The following is a 21,115-nucleotide window of genomic DNA, read 5'->3' as shown; positions in this document are numbered from 1 at the left end:
TTAACGTCTGTAGACGTCTCTCCATTGAGACCAACATGCTGTGTTCTGCTTGCTAAAAACTCTTCAATCCAGCCACACAGCTGGTCTGATATTCTGTGCGCTCTTACTTTGTTTATCAGGCGACAGTGCGGAACTCTATCGAACGCCTTCCGGAAGTCTAGGAAAATGGAATCTACCTGGGAGCCTATGACATCATACAGGGTGACCACAAAATCTTGCCGTGATTATAAAAATTTATAACAGAATAAGCGCTTGACATAATAATTTACATTTGATGCCGTTACATAGGTTAGTGTTAGTAGTTTTTTTAAAGACCACTTACGTTAGTAAACCTCAACGTGTGCTCCCTTGGTAGCTCGGAGAATGTCGAGGCGGTATTGCAGTTCCCGCCAGGTGTTTCGTAACATGTGTTCTGTCACAGTACCAACAGCACCTTGTATCCTAGCCTTCAGTTCGTCGACGTGGGCAAATCGTTGGTGACCGTATTGTGGGTGCTTCCGTAAGCAAGGCAGGCGAAGTGTTTGGCGTTTCAAGAGGCACATTCGAGAGAAAGCGGAATAACATCATCCACTATGTCACAACGCGGAAGAAGCTGTGGAATGATCGCGATGGACGGTCGTTGAAGAGGATCTTGACGAGAAATAAGGTAACGACAGCTGCAGAAGTCACTGCAGAACTGAATGTCGCATTAGCAAACCCTGTCGTCATCAAAACAACACGAAGGGAACTCTGTAAGCAGGGAACTCTGGAATTCCAAACCCACTCTTTAGTGAGGCAAATGCCTAAGAGGAAAGCGTGATACTAAAGCCATAAAACCTGGACATTAGAGCAGTGGAAGAAAGTCGTTGGGTCGGATGGGTATTGTTGTTTCTAACTTCTCGCCGAATTTACGTTCCAAGAGTGAAACAAAAGGTGGGTTTGGTGACGATTTGGGCAGATACGAAGTGCGACAATAAAGTAATGAGACTGATTTTCTTTGCAAGATGTGGCAACCCTGCAGGCTTGCGTAGGTACAATATCTTTGACCTTGGTCTATAAGCTGCTTCTACACCAAGCATCGCATCGATGCAACTGCTCGGTCGTGAGTTGTGCTGTAATAAGTTAACACGTGTTTGTGTCTCTCGTCACGGAAATGGAACCGCATAATATTGCGAAACGGTATGCCATTTCTTCTTGCGTTAAATTGAGTGAAAACGCGACGACAACTTACGGTAAGCGTCAGAAGGGTTTTGGTGAGGAGGTTATGTCGAGAGCTCAAGTTTTTTGTTGGCATAAAATGTTTAGTGGAGGCAGAACGAATGTTGAAGATGAAGACCGCAGTGGACGACCATCAACCTCACGGATGAACATCAGCTTCGCCAGGGTGCGTAAACTCGTACGATCTGATCGAAGATTATCCATGAAAATGATTGCTGAGGAACTAAACATCAATCGAGAAAGGGTTCGTCTAATAATTCTGCATCACGATAATGCACCATCCCATACTGCTCTGTCAGTACAACAATTTTTAACCTCAAAACAAATTTCAGTACTACCACAGCCACCTTTATCACCAGTTATCGCTCCGTGCGACTTTTTTTCTATTTCCAAGAGTCAAAACGGAGGCCAAGGGACACCATTTTCAAACAACACAAGATGTGGAAAAAGCTGTGACGAGGGTCTTGGAGGATATTACATAAGATGAGCGCCGCAAAAAGTGTGTGCAATCAGAAGGGAACTACTTTGAAGGAGACAGCACTAAACTTGACTAAAACGGTAAGCAACAATTTTTTTTCACATCAGTCTCATTACATTATTGTCGCACCTCGTATATCGTGGTATCCATAGGCCCCATGGGTAATCTGCAAGATAGCGCTACTGTCTAGGATTGAGTGACCATTTCCGCTAATCAGGTCCAGCCCGTGGTACAATGCTCGTTCCCCAGTAGTGATGATATGTACCAAGACGACGGAAGCCCCCTTCACACAGTTCGCATCGTCCAGAACTACTTTCATGAGAGTGAAGATGAATTGTCACATCTATCCTAGTCACCACAGTCGCCATATGCCACTACTAAAGTGCATTTGTGGTCTAGTATGGCGAGAAGGGTGCGAGACCGCTATCACTCGCTATCAACTTTACCTGAATTGCCACTATTTTGCAGCAAGAATGGTATAAGGATCGCTTGCAAACCATAAAGGACATGTGTTTATCCACATCCGAGAAAACTGGAAGCTGTTTTAAATACCAATGGGTTTTCTACACTTTACTGGTCTTGGCTATACGCGAACCCGCAGTCCTGATAAAGTTGCCTACCTTCGAGAAGAAACGTCGACTTTCAGAGACTTTCAGCGAATCATGGAACAAGTAATTCATAGGAACATAAATTGTGCTACATTTTTGTGATACTAGCAGCAACAGGTGGAATGCGATGGTTGTAATTCTGTAAATATTATAACAATACGCAAGTGCACAACGAATAACTTGCGAGATTAATGGTAGCGCTTTCTAGGCGCATTCTTCATGAAACGCCGCCTTTAAGTTTTTTCATAGTAAATGTTTGTCTGTGACATAAATTTCCGTAGTATAAAAGCAGGCTTAATGTAGCAGACGAAGTAGTGACTGTAGCAGCGAAAGGATTACTTTATGGTTTTCCACCTGCCAACTGTAAAGCTTACCGATGAAGGATTTGTAGCAACCAGTAATTAATTAGCTTTTAATTTTATTTCATCTGCTTTCACTGGTAGAGGCTAAATTTAAAATCTAAGTACCTGTCAGGCGCTGCGAACTTCTATGTCAATAATACACGTTTAAAGTATGGTATTCCATAATAATCGGAAGTGTGCACATCCATCCACGTCTGTGTCAAACGAATGATCAAAAACTAGCAACGAAAATTTTAGAAAAAAAACAAACGTTCAGCGAGAAAGTAGAGAAATAACAATGTTTCGAAATTCAAGCGTGTTTCATGCTGAAAGTAAGAAAGAAACGTGAAACTTACAAGATATACTGGTAGAAAGAAAATGAAACCCGAACAATAAGAAGACATTGGGTTAGAGGGATAAAATGCAGGACAAACAATTGGGTAGGAAATATACTTATCTGAATCAAGTTGCCAGGTCACACTTTGTAGTATGGGCGAGAGAAAGATGTTAAGTGGTGGAACATTAATAGACGCTATAGCCACTCGATTTTGAATGCGTCGTATTGACACCGTGTGATATTTTATGGGCGACTCTTTCGCTCCTGTTGCACTTGGTCACTCAAATAATGGTACTTGGGTGAGAGCAGTGATAGGAAGAATCTCGTTATCTGTTAGAAAGTATCCTCTTGAAGTCTGCGACTGAATGGCAGCACCAGTTCAGTCACCTGTCTGACGTAAAATTTTGCCCCAATGAGCTCTAGCTTGCCGTCACCCAAGTCGCAGATGGGGTTAATTTGAAGTGCCATAAACGCTACACGGCGTCGAGTTCGGAGTAAGTCCTCGACCAGTCGACTGGTTACAGTTCTGTATGTCAATATGGCGCCAGCATAAGCTCTAATAGCTGCTACAGATGCAGTATGATGTACTGCAGCCATGCGTTGGACGCGGCTGTCTTCCCTCTTACAAGGGAAACTCCCATCGCCCCCCTACCCCGTCCCCTCAGTTTTAGTGGTAAAATGGCCCGGTGGATAACCCGTCAAAAACAGAACTTGCATGAAAACAAGAAGAAGTTGTACTGAACTGTGAATAAAGAAGCAAAATAGAAACAGTGAACGCTCCAAGCTCAATATGTGCAACATCGAGCGAGTTGTAAGAGCCACGGGCTGGATTACAAAGCAGGAGATTTCCCTCGTGTCCCCTTTTTTTCACAAAATTATGAACTTTTCGTCCGGTCATGGACGTGTCTTTTTGCCATCTGCATTGCCACACTATACGTTGGTTATAGAATATGAGTCATGTGGTAAGAAAATATTACAGTCACAAGTAAATGTGATGAACAGTGAGATAATATGAGAAGCCGCATAGGCCTCTCACAGAAATGAATAGAACAAATAAATGGGTATGAACTAAGTTACAACAAAAGAGTTCAAGAGTTATAACTTTCAAAAATAAACGCAAGAGTCATAACGTATGGTACTTGTTTAGAACAAATAGGAGGTATGTGCATCTGGAGGTCCGTTCCTTACACTTCGCTGTTGCGAACGGACGTTACACAACACAGAAACAAATTTGAATACAGCGAACAGAAACGTCAATGACCTGAGGGACAAGGGCTCGTGGGCGATTTGAACATTCTGTAACATTACAGGAGTTATGTCCAATATAGTCGGATCTACTTTGCGTCACGTGAGTGCAGGGAAGTCGAAACAAATAGTGACCCATGACGTCATATCAACTTGAGATTTTTTTTGTACATGCAATTCATTTATAAATTTTATTGATTATTTACAGAGTAAAGAATTTAATTATGTATAACATTTAATAGTTACTGAGTTTTAATGAGATAGATATAAATATGTTTACACCTAGCAAATCACCTTGTAGCATTATGCATTATATGCTTTCTCTTTGTAAGAACAAAAACTTCCGTGTTGCTCGAGTGCGCGATCAAGTAGTCGTCGAGTGCGGATCTGCTGTAACTTTCATGAATGGGCATAGAATTGTTAATTTACAACACAGAGTTGATTTAAAAATCATTCTAGGGAACCACGACCCAACTTCCTGCAAACAAATCGCGTGCGAATTCTCAAATACCGGCGCGTAGTTTAAGATACATCTAAATCTACATACATACTCCGCAATCCACCATACGGTGCGTGGCGGAGGGTACCTCGTACCACAACTAGCATCTTCCCTCCCTGTTCCACTTCCAAACAGAACGAGGGAAAAATGACTGCCTATATGCCTCTGTACGAGCCCTAATCTCTCTTATCTTTGTGGTCTTTCCGCGAAATGTGAGTTGGCGGCAGTAAAGTTGTACTGCAGTCAGCCTCAAATGCTGGTTCTCTAAATTTCCTCAGTAGCGATTCACGAAAAGAATTTCTCCTTTCCTCTAGAGACTCCCACCCGAGTTCCTGAAGCATTTCCGTAAAACTCGCGTGATGATCAAACCTACCAGTAACAAATACGCGGGTGGGTATTGTCGCGTGTAGGATTCAGTAACATTAACCACAATTCACGGACAGTAGCTTAATAATAACTATCAAAGACTTACATGAGTGGCATAGTAATCGTAGTGATGCTTAAAGCAAGCGAGAAGCGATTTATTGTCGGGATACGACAAATATTAATCATTGCATAGTCAGCTTGTTGATACGTTGCTTAGCAAGTCGTAAACGGACAGTGATAGAATTACTGAAACGATCTTTTAAGTATCAGTGACCACTACACACATCAGAAACTAATTACTCTAACTGTGAGGTTTCTTTTTATTTCAGATAATTGGTATTATTAAACTTCTTTCGAGGATGAAACTTCGTCAATGGTGTCCGCTCATTCAGTTTAGTAGAACGATAGATAGTATGCCTACTAGCTACGCTACTATTTATATTTTTAAGAGGAAAGAGAGCACATACCTGTTTTTCTTTTGAGAAATGTTCGCACTTTAGTCATCAGTCTTCTCAAACCAGAGGTACGAGTGGTGCTCCCTCACAGCACTACGATATCGTGAACCACCACACACATGTGACCCTTCTCACTACATTTCTGCATTGAAAACCCTGAGATATAGCCGCGATACTAAGAAGGAAGAAAGAAGAGGAAAGATCAGCGAAAGAAACGGAGCAAAGAGAGAAGGGGAGGTCACAATTCCCCTTCATAGCTTGGACCACTCACTGTCTCTTCTTTCCTTCTTTTTTCACAGTTCAGTACACCTTCTTCCTGTTTCCTTGCTTGATCTGCATTCAGTTTTTCACTGGGCCATCTTACCACTAAAACTGAAGTGGTGCGATAGTGAGTTTACCTTGTTAGTAGTAACCCGTATGCGGTCGAAACCCGGTCTTCTTGAGGCAGTACCATCTCAGGGCCATTGTTACCAACAGAGATACATTGTGGGTGCATCTAACCTAATACTTTCTGCAGCATATTGGGTGGAAGATTACTTTCGTGTAGCCCCACAGTGTTGTTCAAATTCTACAAGCCAGTAATATTGTATTCTTCGTATCTTCAAAGTCATGTCTGACTCGCAAGGTGCGCCTGTCTCGATTAAAATCTCTGTGGACACAATCAGCCATTGGCCAAGAGCAACTATTAATATTTTTATTTTGCAAGAAGTTGGTCCGTTCTCAGCCAGAGTGGGGTTGCAGAAATGTACTCTCCCGTCTTGACACCAAATGTATGTGCGAAGCCATACCGTCCGTCTAAGTTAAATACGGAGCTTGTGATGTCGGCTGACAGATGACTGCGGATGGCAGAAAAACACTTCGTCTCGAGACGCCTCAGGAGCCGCAGAGTAGAAACGTTGCGGCTGTCCGCCATATGCCAAGTTGGCGGCGGCCCAGCGCAGAGTGCATCTCATTATCTGACGCGCCGCTCGCCAAGGCGCACGCACGCACGCACGCAGCACGGCCCGTGCTTGTTTGCAGAAACGTCCGCTTGCTGGAGAGCACGTCACAATTTCGTACAGAAAGCACACAGCTAATAACATCTGTCTATTCGATACCTTGCATCTGGAACGAAGAAATGCCGGAAAGGAACCTGTGAGAAGTAGGTTTTTTGAATTCGTACGTACTTGGTTTTTCGCAGCGAAAGGCCTGTGATGTTATGATATGGGGAACTTTGAACTGAAGTGATAATTCATTAGAGATTTTTGTTTTTTAATCAATCGTCTTTTGACTACTGAGCTGACATCGTTAGCTTTTTTCCTGACCGAGCGAAGTGGCGCAGAAAAACTGGACTCGCATTCGCGAGGACGACGGTTCAATCCCGTGTCCGGCCATCCTGATTTAGGTTTCCCGTGATTTCCCTAAATCACTCCAGGCAAATGCCTGGATGGTTCCTCTGAAAGGGCACGGCCGGCTTAATTTCCCGTCCTTCTCTAATCCGATGAGACCGATGACCTCGAAAATTGGTCTCTTCCCCCAAACAACCAAACCAACCCTTTTTCCTGTGACTCTTCAGTCTTTTAATCGTAGTAGGTACGTTGCACAAAATATCCTAAATACCCAGTATTTGTGATTAAAGAACAGCTTTTCTTACAGGTCCAGTATAGTCTGTAATTATCGTATGGTGGTAAGGTCTTATGGGACCAAACTGTTCAGGACATCGGTCCCTAAGCTTACGCCCAACACACACACACACACACACACACACACACACACACACACACACACATGCCCGAGGCAGGACTCGAGCCTCCGACGGGGGGAGTCGCGCGAACCGTGGCAAAGCGCCTGAGACCGCTAGGCTTCCCCGCGCGGCAGTTATTGTATGGCAGCAAACCTTGGTAGGTAGTCTAATGTGTTAATGCGGACCCGATTAAGAAAAATATTTCCTATTTTTGGCGGAATGCAAGGGAGACGTGAAGAAATCTTACCATACGTAGTGGGTTACGAACGGAACGTGCCAGAAAAGTTTAAATGAATCAGAAGGGCATAATGTTGATTTTATTGTTAGCCGCCGGTTACACACTGTGCTCAGTATGAGCTCCGGAGACGTCGACAAGATACTGTTCAATAAATGGTTGGTTCAAATGGCTCTGAGCACTATGGGACTTAACATCTCAGGTCATCAGTCCCCTAGAACTTAGAACTACTTAAACCTAACTAAGGACATCACACACCTCCATGCCCGAGGCAGGATTCGAACCTGCGCCCGTAGCGGTCGCGCGGTTCCAGACTGAAGTGCCTAGAACCGCTCGGCCACCAACGGCCGGCCAAGATACTGTACAGCGCCAGATTTTCAACTGGTGCCCAAAATTGGAACTAATTTTTTCCAGCGTAAATCAATTCCGCATTAAGACATTAGCATATCTACGAAATTTCGCTGCCGTACGATGATTACAGGCTACAGTGGACCTCGGTGAATAGCTGCACTTTAATTATAAATTCTGTTACTTGTGTTACACAAACCAAATTTTGGCTTTCCTTCTAAAATATCCATAAATTCCCTAATGTGGAAGGGAGTTAATTGCTTTATCCACGGGACACGTCTTCTGCGAGAGCTGTGTTGTAATCAATGGCCAGTCATCATGATTTAGGTCTCCATATGTCTTTTCTAAATCTATAGCTATACTCTGCTACATACTATGAAGTCCATGACAGAGTGTGCTTCCGATTTTAGCACATATTAGGGTATGTTGCACTCTCATTTGGAGCGAGTCCTCTGGAATTAGTCTAATCTTGTTTCCGCTATCCCTTAGGTACGAGTTTGTAATATATGCCTACATTCCATACTGGTTCTTGAAACGTTTTAAGAAGGCTTTCTCGGGACAGTTGGCGTCTATCCTGAAGCGTGACGCTCTCCTGTGGGTTAAATGTAACCGCTGAGACTACGTGGAGCCATTCATTGTATACATTCAGCGTCACCTGGTAGACCTGTTTGGTATGGATGCCACGTACGTGAGCAAGGATGATTCACACGAGTGTTTTTTAAGCAATCTCATTTGTAGACTGACTGCGTTTTGTCATCATCTTACCTGTTTGCCTACTACTTGTTTTACCTGCGATTGAGTTATGTGGCCAGTCTGTTACACATCACTACAAACTGATACACTTATGCATTTGAGTGCTTCGGTATTTTACGATTTGACTGATTCCAGTCGCTACTCCTTGATACTGCAGTTATTTGATACTACGTTTTTTTCGTTTTGTGGGACGCACAGTTTTACTTTCCAACATTGAAAGTGAGTTGCCAATCACTTTGAAACCTGTATATTTGTGTAGTTTTCTTCAGCAAATGACAGGTTGGTTCCTTCAGTTGGTCACTAACGATTTCACTCCTCACCCTTGTGTAACTGTCCCATTGCTGCTTCTCTGATAGCTTAGAAATAAGTTTCTTCCCTTTTTATTTAATGTAATTTGTCACGTTCGGACTCTGAGGAAATGACCAGAAAACGTGTCGCTTTTTCAACTAGGGTTCCCTACGTCTAGAAGAATCAGATCGTCCTCTGATTTCAGTCGTTACCTATGTAGGTCGACCAATCAGAGAGCACTTATTCTTACTCGCGGTAACAGTTGCTCCATACTAGGCATGGCTCTTAATTTCCATACTCTTAATTTCCATACTGTGGAAGGCAGCGAATCTGTTACCAGTGCGCGTGTCGGGGAATCCTACCTATTTCCCCCCCCTCCCCCCTTTTCAATTATGTCCCAAAATACGTGTCTTTGGCATTACTATCTAACACGAACGTCGCGAAAACCTTGAAAACGCATATCCAGAACTGACATTAAAAATAGTCTTAAATAACACACATCAGGCAAACGCTGTTAGCAAGAAAGGAACTTGTTAGCAACTGAAAGCGGGACCTGAAAACTATGTTAGACTGGTACGGATCCCTCAGATTCAGCTAGCTGGGCATTGTAGAAGCTCATAAAAGACATGCTTCGTCGAACCTACGCCACAGAACCTCTGCTAAATGGAGCTAACCGTCGTGTCAAGCCGCACCCTTAAGGCTAATTACACCTACACTACCGAACAAAAGTTTTCGATCACCTATCACAACTATGGATTTCTTGTTAAAACAGGAATTTTACTTTGAGTATTCATTATATCTCAGTTCTGATAATAAAATGGTGTAAACATACATAGAAGCGCCAAAGAAACTAGTATAGCAGGTATTCAAATACAGAGATATGTAAATAGGAAGCCGGCCGGAGTGGCCGTGCGGTTCTAGGCGCTACAGTCTGCAGCCGAGCGACCGCTACGGTCGCAGGTTCGAATCCTGCCTCGGGCATGGATGTGTGTGATGCCCTTAGGTTAGTTACGTTTAATTAGTTCTAAGTTCCAGGCGACTGATGACCTCAGAAGTTAAGTCGCATAGTGCTCAGAGCCATTTTTTTTGTAAACCGGAAGAATACGGCGCTGCGGTTTGCAACGCCTATATCAGACAACAAGTGACGGTGCAGTTGTTAGATGGGTTACTGCTGCTACATTGGCAGGTTATCAAGATTTAAGTGAGTTTGACGTAGCGCTGTAGTTGCTGCACGAACGATGGGACACAGCAGGCGACGAAGCGGGGCTTTTCCCGTACGACCATTTCACGAGTGTACCGGGAATATCAAGAATCCGATAAAACATCAAATCTCCGACATAGCTGCGGCCAGAAAAAGATGCTGCAAGAACGGGACCAACGACGACTGAAGAAAATCGTTCAGCGTGACAGAAGTGCAACCCTTCCGCAAATTGTTGCAGATTTCAGTGCTGGACCATCAACAACTGTCACGTGCGATCAAGTCAACGAAACATCATCGATATGGGCTTTCGGAGCCGGAGGCCCACTCGTGTATCCTTGATGACTGCACGAGACAAAGCTTTACGCCTCGCCTGGGCCCGTCAACACAGAAATTGGACTGTTGATGACTGGTAACATGTTGCCTGGTCGGACGACTCACGTTTCAAATCGTATCGAGCCTCATGAATCCATGGACCCCGCATGTCAGCAGGTGACTGTTCAAGCTAGTGGAGACTCTGTAATGGTGTGGAGCGTGTTCGGTTGGAGTGATGTGGGACACCTGATAAGTCTAGATACGACTCTGACAGGTGACACGTACGTAAGCATCCTATCTGATCCATTCATGTCCATATGGAATTCCTACGGACTTGGGCAATGCGACATTCCACAAGTCCAGAATTGCTACAGAGTGGCTCCAGGAACACTTCTCTCAGCTTAAACACTCCCGCTTGCCACCAACCCCCCCCCCCCCCCCCCCCCGGACATGAGCATTATTGATCACATCTGGGATGCCTTACTGCGTGCTGTTCAAAACAGATCTACACCCCCTCGTGCCTTACGGATTTATGGGCAGCCCTGCAGGTTTCATGTTGTCAGTTCTCTCCAGTACTATTTCAGACACAGTCGAGTCCATCCCACGTCGTGTTGCGACACTTCTGGGCGTTCGCAAGGCCCTATGCGATATTGGGCAGGCGTAACAGTTTCCGTGGCTCTTCAGTGTACAAAGACTAAGCGCCCCTGATTTGTATTTGATTGGTTATTCGCATAGACTGGCGCGGATGAGTATAAAAAACTACGATGACTTGCCTTTATCTAAGAGCAGGGGTCGCCATTCTACGGTTCGCGGACCGAATACGGCGTGCGAACTCGTTTCATCCGGCCCGCCGATGGTACTTTACTCTGCTTGTTAAACATGTGGAATACGAGAAACACGAGATGTGATGCAATTTAAATTTAAATATAATGTTTAGAATATTAGTAGTTCTTCACAGGTCACAGACCTTTTGACTTTACGTGCCTAAAATTTAGTTTTTGTAAATTCCGGGCTCTCAGTTCATACCCTACATCATACATTAGCAAGCACTCTGGGGGACAGCCGGCCGCGGTGGTCTAGCGGTTCTAGGCGCGCAGTCCGGAACCGCGAGACTGCTACGGTCGCAGGTTCGAATCCTGCCTCGGGCATGGATGTGTGTGATGTCCTTAGGTTAGTTAGGTTTAAGTAGTTCTAAGTTCTAGGGGACTGATGACTACAGTAGTTAAGTCCCATAGTGCTCAGAGCCATTTGAACCATTTGAACTCTGGGGACAGCCTGATGTTTCTTGTATACTGAAACCAGTCTTTTCTACTGTGGAACTTAACTCGGGGCCATGCGCTCTATCAGGAGCAGGTTTTTGTTGAAGAAACTGATTCTGAATTCCGTGACTTGCCTTACCCCACATCAGTCAGGTGGCTGAGCTGTGGTGAAGTCCCGTTTCGTTCTTAAAACCTCCGTAAGGAAAGAGATGTTTGTCTCATTGAAAAACACAGAGCTAGTCCACAGCTCCCAGATCCTAACTGGCTGTCAAATTTGTCATTTTCACTCGACATCACATGCCACATGTAACTTCAGAGAAAGGATAACTTCGTCTGTGATCTCTACACAATCGTCAAAGGCTATCTGAGAAAGCTGTCATTGTTTGAAGTGCAACTGGAAGGAGAAAACTTTTTCTAGTTTTCACTAGTTTAAAGAGTTTTATGCTACAGTTTACGACGTCAACATCGATTTTCCGGAAAAAAATTATTCGTTACTTGAAGCATTCAAGGAAAACCTCATTACTACCGCCGAACGGACGGCACCCCAACATAAAAAGCAAAAAACATGCCTGACGGTCTCTAGAATGTGACGCTCTCATTGAAATAAGGAAACAGGCAAAATTGGCAGTCACAAAAAACAGAAGAAAGCAGATTAAATTTTGTCAGAGTTAGAGAGCAGTTAGATAAAAGTATAAAAGGCTTAAGAAGATTCATGAAAACAAAACTTTTCTACAAATTGATGAAGAATTTACTAATAACAACACGAGAAGCTTTTACAGAACGTTCAAACAAAGGTTATCAATATACAAAGCTCCCACCCTCCAATTTCGAGATGTAAACAGGACCATCGCTCTCAATAACACGGAAAATTGCATGGTACTACCAGGCTACTTTGAGACGCTCGTGAATTGTGAACCCATCCTTAAAAAATCTGAATCCATCCCAAATAACAGTGAGAAGCCGGATCCAGAATCATCAACGACTGAAGAACTACAAAAGGTAATTTCAGAACTGAAAAACAACAAAGCGTCTAGAAAAACTCAAACAGTGGCAGAACCGTGGAAAAAAGCTGACGAAAATGCAGTTACATCCCTTCAATGTATTTTCGTTAAGATCTGGAAAGAAGAAGTGATCTACGCAGAATGGAGAAGAGCTCTCATCCAGCATTTACACAAGAAAGGCTTAAAGACAGACCCCAACAGTTACAGAAGAGTATTACCGCTGGATACATCATACAAGATTCTTTGTAGAGTCCTTTTGAACAGGGCAGAGCCGCAATTGGATCCGCAGATCGGGTGATACCAGGGTAGTTTTAGAAAGAGCAGGTCATGCTCGGAACAAACACTAAACTTTCAAAACATTATGGCATAGCAAAAAATGGTTCAAATGGTTCTGAGCACTACGGGACTTAACATCGGAGGTCATCAGTCCCCTAGAACTTAGAAATACCTAAACCTAACTAACCTAAGGAAATCACACACATCCATGCCCCAGGCAGGATTCGAACCTGCGACCGTAGCAGTCGCTCGGTATGGCATAGCAAAAATTAAGGGTAAAGACATATGTAATCTCTTTCAATGTTTCAAATAAGCATATGATTCGACTGACAGAATATCTATTAGCAGCCCTGGAACTTACTTTGTAAGATGTGTTTGTACATTGAAATAAAGTGTTTAGTTTTTAGGGTGAGCGTTCGAAAATTTTTGATCGCTAGTGCATTTGGGTCCACCCCGATAGCTGACTGGTCAGCGCGGCGGTCTGTCACGCCAAGGGACCCGGGTTCGATTCCCGCCCGGGTCGGAGATTTTCTCCGCTCAGGGACTGGGCGTTGTGTTGTCCTCATTATCATTTAATTATCAGTGGAAGGCAACGGGAAACCATCACTGGAATCACTTCCCTAGACGCTCATGCGGTGGAGCTCTCTGACGAGGCATCTCCTATGAAGAGACCTGCTGTAAGGCAGAACACAAAGTTAGTGCATTTGGGAAACGTCATTCGAAATCACAGTTCTAAAAAGTTAACTGACGTTATTTAAAACCGCGTGGAAAGTATGCTTTCTGGTAATTTAATTTTAGCAACACATTTCAATGCATCTTTTGGTGAGTTACTCCTGCTCGTAACGACGACGGTGGGTATAGTCGTCGAATGCTCTGCCCGTATTCTTTTTACTCTACTGTGACGCGGAATGCAGGCGGAGAACATTTTTCACAGGACTGTGGCGCCGGGAAGCTGCAGAAGACGCGTGTAGGGCGTTTGCGGGATGCGGAGTGAGGCGGCGGTACGAGTGTAATAGGCGGGCGGTGTGCGGACGCCCGTGGCCGCAGCCGCTGACTGCGCGCTTATTGTGCCGACTTCGCACGTGGCGCGGTCGGCGCATGTTTACGCCACGTGTCGCCCCGCGGCATCAAAACACCATTAAACGTCGCCGGCGAATCGAAAGAAGTCTTTTTCTACCGCGTGGCAGGCGCCGTTACTTTGAAGATTTCGGCGTTAGGTTTCTTATCGACAGTTTCTCAACAAAGATATTGGAAAAGTATCTAGCTCGAACACTTCGGGCTGCGGCCTTTTGCTTAGTACTTGCACAGCGTGAAATGACTGCCTTCGTGTAATCTACGCTGTCTGATCACCGAATAGACTATCGATACTACATTGTAACAGAAGTACCCATATGTAGTAACACCAAAGATTTGTTGAAAAGACAATGAAGTTATATATGAAGATCGTAACTGTTCTCGAAAGAACAGATACCATTGATGACCGTGCAGCTTCTCTAGAATAAATGATAATTATCATTTATTTTAGAGAAGCTGCACGGTCAACAATGGTATCTGTTCTTTCCAGAACAGTTACTGTCTTCATATATATTTAGTTAAAGGCTACCCAGCGACTGACCTTCGTCTGTGCGAATCCGCACAGGTTGCCTGAATTCTTACGGGAATCGTCACCTTAGTGTGCGCGAGTAATGAGTGGGTGGGTAAAGTATCTATTAGGTACATTACGTAGGCCTATGTAGATTGTCGACAACTGCGAATGTGGGTCTCACGGGAAGCGTGCAAGGGATGAGTCCCTGCAGTCGCGCTATTCATCTGTGTCCTCGGTGGCTCAGATGGACAGAGCACGCCCACTGTGTCAGAACCTCCCTATGTTTTGCCGGCACGGTAGCTCAGTGTGTTCGGTCAGGGGGGTAAGCTACCCTCTGTAATAAAAAAACTGATCAACGACGAACTTAAACGGGTGTGTTACGAAGTCCGCCGCGAGCAGATGCAACGAACAAAAGCGAACAAAATGAGACTTTAAAAAAAATGGATAGAGCGTATGCCATGTAAGCAGGAGATCCCGGGTTCGAGTCGGCGCACACATTTTCAGCTGTCCCCATCGAGGTATATAACAACACCTGTCGGCTGCTGAGGGTTAAATTAATTACCATTTACAACGAAGTTAATTTAAGTCTTCCTCTGTGAGATGGAAATCAGCGAGAAAGAGGGCACATGCAATGGCAGAGATTTAAATTAGGCGCACTGGGTCTCTGGTGTAGCAAGCACACACTACTAGATCAGAATTTCAGTTTACTCTGGCGTAAAGTATCGTTTTTTAGATATTGATTAATTGCGCGCTATAGTATGCGTTCTACTATTTTCATTTGCTGGCCCAGAAACTCGGCGTTGGCCAGGTATTTACCTGTTCCATACAGCGTCTTCCTTTGTCCTTTATGTTTATAACATATCTCTGTAACTATGTTTCGTATAATGATACAATTTTGTACCTACATTCAGCGGCATATGCGGATACTGTCTGCAAAATGTGTTGCGAATGGAGTTAGTAGCAACAAATTAACAAATTTAAACGTCATGCATGATGCGGCATTTTTTCACGCATCTTATTGTTTATGACGTCGTATCTTTTGAACTATGTATCATACAATGATCTAATTTTGCACTTACATTCAATAGTATTTGTTCATCGTAAGGCACGAATACAGTTAGTAGTAAAGAAATAATAAATTATAACGTCATGCCTGATGCGGTGCTTTTACTGCATGAACAGTGGAAAAGTAGTAAGCGATAAACATTTTTGCTTTCATCATTTTGTATGGATTGTCAGCAAGGAAAAATTTCTTGAAGTACTGAAATTATATGTAAAGCTTGCTGCAAGTCGCTAAATGGTCTCATTCTCAAATACTGGACCAATAAAGTCTGGGAATTGACGAGTTGCGGGCTGCACTTCTTTCTCAGCCCCATCCCTACCCCTCTGATTGATAGGTGGTTCTTACCACCACAGCGAATGTCGCCTGAAAGTAAGCTATATGTGTACCATGTATGGTCAACATCTGTGCAACAGTTTAGGAGGAGATGTGGAACACACACACACACACACAGACACACACACACACACACACACACACACACACACACACACACACACACATGTATGTTTATGAATATGTATGGTTTTATCTCTAGTCGTGCACCCGTAGATTACGAAAATCCCCGTCCGATCGTAGTGGTTAGGCTTTGCGTTCTTTTCATATAAATCTCTACACGAATGAATAGATACCTCTCGATAAATGAATAGATAATTCCTTGGGCTCCAACAATAAGTTGGCCGCACCTGCTGCGCTGCTGGTAATGGTGCAGCAAGAGTTCTTAGAGAAAAGAGTGAAAGCTGCAAGCTATGGACACAGTGCTTGAACTGCAGTTAAACATAGCCGCAAGTCTGTCATGCTACGAATGAGTGACTTTAATTCCCTAAAACCACCGCGTTACATTTCTAGCTAACGCATTAATTATTTATATAAAGTATTGTACAACATTAGTCGTGTGGTATAAAATTAGCAGTCTGCCAGAGGACGTAAACAGATTTCTACAGAATAACGTATACAGCAGAATTTGATGGTAGATATAAACACATAAAATAATCTACAAGACTCTTTATGCCTATTAAAAATGATGATTTCACTTTGATGGTATTTTAAAAGACAATACTGATATTAAGAAAATACTAACGGTGCACTTACACGAAAGTGCGAAGAACCTGCACCAGTAGGGGATAATTTGAGAGAGAAGAGGTTCAGCAATTCTGGTAATGTAAGGTGTAAGTAGTCAGTGGAGCAGGAGTGTTGGTATTTAACTAAACTAAACTTCTCCCGCACAGGCCATGAAGGCACAAAGATACCGACCGGCCGCCGTGTCATCCTCAGCCCACAGGCGTCACTGGATGCGGATATGGAGGGGCATGTGGTCAGCACACCGCTCTCCCTGGCCGTATGTCAGTTTCCGAGACCGGAGCCGCTACTTCTCAGTCAAGTAGCTCCTCAGTTTGCCTCACAAGGTCTGAGTGCACCCCGCTTGCCAACAGCGCTCGGCAGCAGACCGGATGGTCACCCATCCAAGTGCTAGCCCAGCCCGACAGCGCTTAACTTCGGTGATCTGACGGGAATCGGTGTTACCACTGCGGCAAGGCCGTTGGCACGGTTGGTATTTAGGAATATGTGTCATGTGGGAGGGATTGGGATGTAAGGGAAACATGGAATTTAGGGTAAGTTAACTAGGATGTGGACTGGATACGACTATGATGAGAATGTGGGATAGGATATGGAGTGAGATCTGGTAAGGTGGTGGAGGGGTGGAGGGGGGGGGGGGTCATTGTCAGGACGAATTTTGTTGTATTTGAGAGAGAATATATTGAAATTGCGAGGGAGTGGATGCGAAGAGTGTGTGTAGACATAGAGTTTGAGGGTTGTGTTCGTCTAGGCGCGGCAACATATAAAAGCTGAAAATTGGAGGGGAAACTATGAGGGCTGTTGCATTCGAGTTTGCGCGATGTGCAGGATATACGGAAGTGTCTAGTGTGGGCGAGGAGGATGGTAAGACGATATCGTAACCAAGGAGGAGATCCGTTGCTTTCAAGAATTTGGTGAGAATGATTGGACTTTGGTGGAGCGGATGTACAGGCTACAGTGGCAGAGAGAGAGGATGATTTACTAGCCCGTCCTGGTCCAACATGGCCTCCTGTCTCGTTTCTAATGATCTCGACGTAGCTAGAACATTACATTCCGAAATTCTTTGACTTTCTATTTCACAGGCGATTCACATGAGCTGCAACATAAAAAGGTGGAGCTATAATAATGCATCCTAACGACTGATCACTAGAGAAAAAACAGTAATAAACAGGACGGAGCTGGGAAAAGTAAATTAAAGAGAAATTTGTAACAACGAAATAATCGATTGAATTACCGCGTTCTTAAACTTTCAAAATGCGGGCTGAAAGAGACATCCTAAATTGATAACGAAGTCGGTAACATACTCGCACGACCCACTCGCTTCGGCCAGTACCTTTCTCCTGCCTTCCAACCTTGACAGCAGTTCTCCTGCTTAACGTAAGTTGGAATCACAAACGACGGCAGTCGAGTTTAGGCTTAGTCTGCGCACCTGACGTCACGCATTCTCTGACAACCAATGAGCGTTCGCCAGTGTTCTGAGCGCCCTGCTGTGAACGTCGTAGCTGTTGCGAGTTTTTAAATGTCATCGTAGAGAGCTATTTAGTGAATTTTTATTCCATTTGTCACTAGTCATGGCTGATGACGGTGGTAAGCAACAAATTCAACATAAGTAAGTGAGAGATATAATGTGCTGGATATATGCTTTCTTCAACTGCAAAGCCGCTCTATGACCCTATGGCAACTGTCGCTTGAAACCGGCAACACTGGAATCCCTGTCCGTCCCTAGAACCTGCGCGAAACGCTGTCGTTTATGGATCGGACTACAGCGCTCCTGGTGTCCCTCTCCTAGGACTGGGTATACAGAGGACTTCTGTCAAGTTTGTAAGGTAGGAGGTGAGGTACTGGCGGGAGTGAAGCTGAATATACCACTCTTGTGTAAACTCATCTATAAACTGCTCTACGGTCGCAGGTTCGAATCCTGCCTCGGGCAAGGATGTGTGTGATGTCCTTAGGTTAGTTACGTTTAAGTAGTTCTAAGTTCTAGGGGACTGATGACCTCAGAAGTTAAGTCCCATAGTGATCAGAGCCATTTGAACCATAAACTGCTCGCATAAAACCGGACACGGAAGTTAATTACGTTAATTGGCTGTATCCTCGCTCACTGTACGCTGTACGTTATGAGGCAAAAATGAGCTAAGAAACACGTTACTAACGACTTAACTAACTAACTTGCTTCAGGATTCGGAGACTCAGTGGGGCTACTCTTACGTAGTAACTTATACACTGAATGGGTCTTCACGGGACATTTTAGAGTAGTTTCTCTACTGTTGATCATTCCGATGTACTTTGTGTGTTGATGCTTGTCTACTAATGTGACAAATCCCTAAAACTCAAGGAAAGGTCTGAGGACTGGACGGACAATATTGCTAACGTTCCGGGAAGTGTGTTCGCAAAGCTCAGAAGAAGATCAAATGACACGAATGTCTGAGGTTCTCCCAGTACCGACAGATCTGGTGTAGTAGTTACATAGTACACTAGGATCAAGGCTCAAGTCGCATTCCATTGGTCCTGTTTTATGTTGCAGTGGGTTCTTTAAACCCCGTTGACCTAGCACAGATATACGCTCTATCTCGAGAACTCATTCAGTTGTTTGATCATAGGAGCGGCTCATTTAGTACGCTAGACTGGATATAAAGAGGCAAAAATGCGCCTGTAAAATGTGCTATCTTCATGATTTTTTTTAGTCTGTGAACTTGTCTCTCATTAAATTAATATCGTCCTCCGGTACGTGTAATACAAGGATTCATACCTCCAGGATCGTGGCTGCGTCTATGCACAACATTAAAACTCTTTCCGTCTTTGCCTAAAATTTAGCCCTACATATCATGAACAAGCTACTCAATAATTATTATTCTACGAATTAGCCAAAACCATTCTACGCAGCTCTTTTTACATTGTATTTAGTTTCCCTAAGTAATATATTCCATGTACAACAACGTAACCCAAATTCTGTCTGATCTTTAATGTTTGCCTTTGCCTTGAGTATTACTTCTTCACAGCTCTTGCGTCCCAATTCTTGCAATTCTTGCATATCCGTTTCTTTATCTCTAGCTTTCCTCCTATTGATTGCCCCCTTCTCTCTCTTTCGTTATCAGTGTTCATCAACAAATTCTGTCTCGGGTGGTAATTCACCTTGGGGTTATTCTCAGTACGCTCCAAACAAAGAAAATCTCAGGAAAGTAATTATTAAACAACATAGAAAAACTCATATTAAAATACTTCGTTCTGACTATAAAAATGTTACTACTAGTATAATCCACTGAGTAGACTGTGTGACATAATCTAATCCTCTATTCACTTCTTCCATTTTACTAAAACGATTTGTCCGGTTTTTCTGAGTGGCTTTGGTGACATCATCATAGAATGTTGCTGCACTGAACTGAAAGATATCCTTCAGTATGGTCAAGCTGTGTCTGACGGGATTCATAGTCTTCCCCTTGGACAGATCTTTGGAAAGCTTTTAACGTTAAAAGAATTCTAACCTGAAACCGCTGCAAATGTTTCTGTAAAAAATGTTGTACATGATACAGGCACAATTAGTAATGCAAAATTGCAAACCTCAGGTATAGCTCTACACAAGTTTATGACCCTTATCACGAAAATCGAATATGATTTTGTAACTTTTGTCAATATTTGAAATACAGGGACAGGAATGCCCTTTTTATTTGTATTAGATGGGGAATATATGCCAGGCGTATGCTGCAACTGGTATAAGGTGCCAAATCTTTCGTCTTTTCGCACAATCATACAGTCAGATATCTTTCTGGATAGAGATATTCTTAGTAGTTTATGCTAGACAATTTAATTACGGCAGGAGATGATAGGTGTGTGGCTGAGATAAGTTGTGCAGCGGTCAGACCACAGCTGCCTTCTCACACGATAGATACAGCGCCTCGATGCATGCTTATTCTCACAGGGCAGGTGATTTGCGGCACCCTCAGAAAAGTCACATGAACCGAAACTGAGGTTAGCAATGCAAACGCTGGAATGCTGCATGCAGTCGTGAAATGGTCCAGGAGTAGAGTCCCAGTTTAAATCTCACATCAGTGCAAATGTGGGTGGCATATTGGTATCCATGACGCTAAGAAACAGTTTAATACTTAAAATTAAACAAAAATCGGGGGCTTATGGAGTCTTTGTCGCATTCTGTACAGAATTTAGAACTGAGTTAGCCTCTCCGTTAATCTTGAAACACTACAGACGCCTCGGGATTTTTTTTTGTCCAGTGTTTGGAGCAGGAAGGGTAGCAGAAGTGATTGCACAAAACCATCGAACATTATCGTTGACATCCTGCTTCGTGGCATCTTGCAAGGAAACATCACGGACATATTTTAAGGAGAGAAAAGAACTAGCAAGATAACAGCCACAGATGCGCAGCCTTGTTAGTCACTCGCCTCACTGCATCCGCCTAATGTACGAGCGCGAAGTAACGTAAGCAGAGTGACAACCAGTGCCCTTCTGTTTGCGGAAC

General features: G+C 43.7%; 1 protein-coding gene and 1 pseudogene across 7 annotated transcripts in view; both read right to left on the bottom strand.

Moving 5' to 3' along the window:
- The window catches only part of LOC124589717 (inward rectifier potassium channel 4-like), a 705,609-nt gene that overhangs the window by 365,195 nt on the left and 319,299 nt on the right, over positions 1-21,115 (bottom strand). The window lies entirely within an intron of this gene.
- LOC124596666 lies at positions 16,992-17,112 on the bottom strand (annotated as a pseudogene).

The sequence above is a fragment of the Schistocerca americana genome, chromosome 2 (genome assembly GCF_021461395.2).
Source record: "Schistocerca americana isolate TAMUIC-IGC-003095 chromosome 2, iqSchAmer2.1, whole genome shotgun sequence".
Classification (NCBI taxonomy): Eukaryota; Metazoa; Arthropoda; class Insecta; order Orthoptera; family Acrididae; genus Schistocerca; species Schistocerca americana.
This window is presented reverse-complemented; position numbering and strand designations above follow the sequence as displayed.